Here is a 3,456-nt window from a genome sequence, read left to right on the forward strand (position 1 = left end):
TCCCCGGTGTGGATGCAGAGGTAATAGGCACTTGCTGGGAGATAGCAGGACTCATTGTTGAAGAAAAAATCCCACTTGACTTCTTAGCGCTTCTCCCTTAGTGTCCTGCCAGCCAGCGTGATGGCATTCTGCTTTCTTCAGTTGTGACCATTTTTGCCACCCTGGCTCATTATGACCGCACCTTTCTTTCTACTGGCTCCAATTGTCTTTCTGACTTAATCCTGGGACAATCCTCTCTCCCACTGGGGCAGCAGTTGACAGGAATCAAAGCTCTTTCACCTTCTTTATTTCATTTTCAACTCACTGAGTTCTAAGGGGGGAGGCAGGGCATGTGCTATTTCTCCTTCCCATTGAAGCAAACACAGGGGCCAGTGGTTTGGCCATCATTACTGAGGCAGTTCGGGCTCCAATTCCAGTCTTCAAGTCCAGTTATTTTGATGACAGTGAGTTTTGATTATTAAGCACCTACTACGAGCCAGGCACTGCCTTAGGTGCTTGGAATTAGTACCCTCATTGACCCCTCCATTTTCCAGATGGAGACTGAGGCCGAGATAAGGGAGGCAAGTTGCCCAAAGTCAGAAGCTGGGGGCAACTACAGGTCTGGCTGACTCTGGAGCCTGGCTTGACAATCACTCAATGCTGCCCCCTCTGGGTCACCTCCAGAGATGAAGATCTGAACAAATGGCCAGGCTGACAACTTGCTCCCAGCCCCCAGCAGAGGCTTGTAAGGAATGGCCCCAAATGTCTATCACCCAGCTGGTAGGCCAGTAATCCAAGCAGGAAGTCCCCTGGCTCAGGGCCCAGCTCCTGAGGGCTATTTAGAGACAGTATCATTCCCTCCTCGTAACTCCTGAAATCTTGGGGCCTGGTGAACAGCAACCACCCAGGAATGCTCCAGCGACACCTTCCCTCTTGCCCAGAGCTGGCCTGGAGCCCAGCTGGCATAAACCATTACCCAGTGCAGGTGACAGGAACCTTTACGAGTGAGTCATCCTTGGAACCTTTCTGGGCTTAACATAAGAGGGTCCATGGAACCAGTGGTCACTCCGGTCTAGGACACCTCCCTCTGCTGAGGGGAGGGGGGTGCTCAGTGGTCCCATCTGCTAGAGTTGTTGGCATAGCTCACCTATCTGTGACGCAACAGCTTAGCCCTAAAGCATAGTTAAGGGGAAGGAGGAAAATCTTCCTAGAGATAAATCATTTCCTCTAAGAATTGTAAGCTCTAGAGATTTGCAAGGGAACAGCACGGATGCTAAACTAACATGCTGGGAAAGAAGGCAGGTGCCAGGCTAAATAAAGAAATGTGAATACATACACAGAGAACACGCTCCTTCATTTCCACAGGGAGGCACACATGTATATTAATGAGGATGTTGAATGCCAAGAAATCAAATAATGACATAAACATCGCAGTAAACACCAAAGCCACAGAGTTGGCTGCAATCACTTACTGTGGAATGGGCAGAGGACTTTGACTGTCTGCCCTGCTCTGCAGCCCTCCAAAACTTCACAAAAGACTATTGCTCTGCTTCGAGGACTAGGACTTGATGCTCTAGAAGAAAAAGAAGCTCCTGGCTTTAGCCCTCGATACTGGAGACGAGCCCTAGGAAACCAGGCATGTGCTAAAGGCAGAAGAGCAAGGATGTGCACTGCGATTCGTATTATGGCCGAGGAGCTCTGTATTAAGACTTCAAGCAAGTTGGCTTCCTAATCCCAAGGAGTGCGCATACCTTCAGATGTGGTAGGAGACATGGTGGGGAGAGGGATCCTAAAGAGGACAGTCTCTTTGTATGACTTCCACACACAAGAGGAAAGATCCTTAGTGCATGGCATGGGAGGGCATGGATGTGAGTGGCTGCTCCCATCCTGGCATATGGCCATACAATGCCCTGACTTGGGCTTGTGGTTGATCTCTCTCTCTTTTTGGCTGCCTAGCATCTATCTCCCTTTCCAGGTTTGGAGAAGCTGAAAGCACTAGTTACTCACTATCCTAGCTTCCTTCTGAAGCTAGGGCATGGGATATGACTGAGGTTTAGGTCATTAAATTTTGTTGGTGCCAATGATGGAGAGAAGCAGGGCCAGCAGACAATTTGCCATGGCATCCCATTTCCTGGAGCAGTTGTACCAGTGAGGCCAGAGGCCATCAGTGGTGATGTTAGTGGACAAACTACAAGGTCTGCTGCTCAGTGGTACCAACACAGGTATTCTCACCAGACTAACTCTGTACCATGATAAGGGAAATCAGAGGTGAAAGGGCGAAGCTTCCATTTTTGATAATGGAGGATTAGATATCCCACTAAAGAGATATAAAAATTCTAGTTTAAAAACAGTCTCTCTAAAATATTAAAAGCCTAATAAGATCATAAGGGTCATGGGGGCAAGATCTGCAGGAACATAGACTCAGAAAGATGAGTAAAACATTTGGGGCCTTTAGATAAAGGAATTGCTGGGAAGATTACAGAATCAGGCTTGTTGGCCATGTGACCAGATCCACAGACAAAATCATGGTACAGAATTAGTCAGAGGTACTAGTGGTTAGGACTTCAACATAGGAATTTAGAGGGAACGCATTTCAATATAGGAGTCCAGGTGGGGTCTTCTTAAAGGTTTTGGCTGAGTTTGGGCTATGAATAGGAAGGGCAAGATATCATCTGTGATGTCAAGTATACAATAAAAAATGACTACACATATAAGGAACCATGACATTTTGGAATAAGCAGTCAATCGAAACCAACCCGGAGATGGTCCAGGTGTTGGAGTTAGGAAAGACTTTAAAACAACCATGAAAAAATATATTCTAAGAATAAAAGGCAAATACAGCAATGGTGAATGAACAGATAGGAAATCTAAGCAGGGAAATGGAAACAATACAAAAGAACCAAACGAAACTCAAACTGAAAAGGACAATAATTGAAATGAATAATTCACTGGATGGGCTTAGTAGTATTTTGGAAAAGGCACAAGATAGATTCAGTACCTCCAAAGAGAAATTAACAGAATTTATCCAGTGTGACAAACGGAGACAAAAAATGGAAAAAAAAGCCCCCAGAACTTCAGGGACCTATGAGGCATCAAATAGTATAATATGCATGCAATTGCAGTCTCAGAAGGAGAAGAGAGTGACAATGAGACAGAAAAATATATTAAGAAATAAAGGACAAAATTTTCCTAGTTTGATGAAAATTAGGACTTACAGAACCAAGGAGCTCAGTGAACTTCGAGCACAATGGATATAAAGAAAACCATGCCTGGTCACATTACAGTCAAACTATTGGAAAGTAAAGATACGAAAAAAATCTGCAAGTCCGAAGAAAAAAAATATACATCACACACAAAGAAACAAGGATACAGTGTTGGAGCACTTGGATATCCGTATGCCAAAAAAAAAAAAAAAAAATCCCCATAAAAATCCCTTATGTTGTGCTTTTATAGCCACATCCCTTCCCTCATTCCCCC

The sequence above is a fragment of the Pteropus alecto genome, unplaced genomic scaffold (genome assembly GCF_000325575.1).
Source record: "Pteropus alecto unplaced genomic scaffold, ASM32557v1 scaffold341, whole genome shotgun sequence".
NCBI lineage: Eukaryota > Metazoa > Chordata > Mammalia > Chiroptera > Pteropodidae > Pteropus > Pteropus alecto.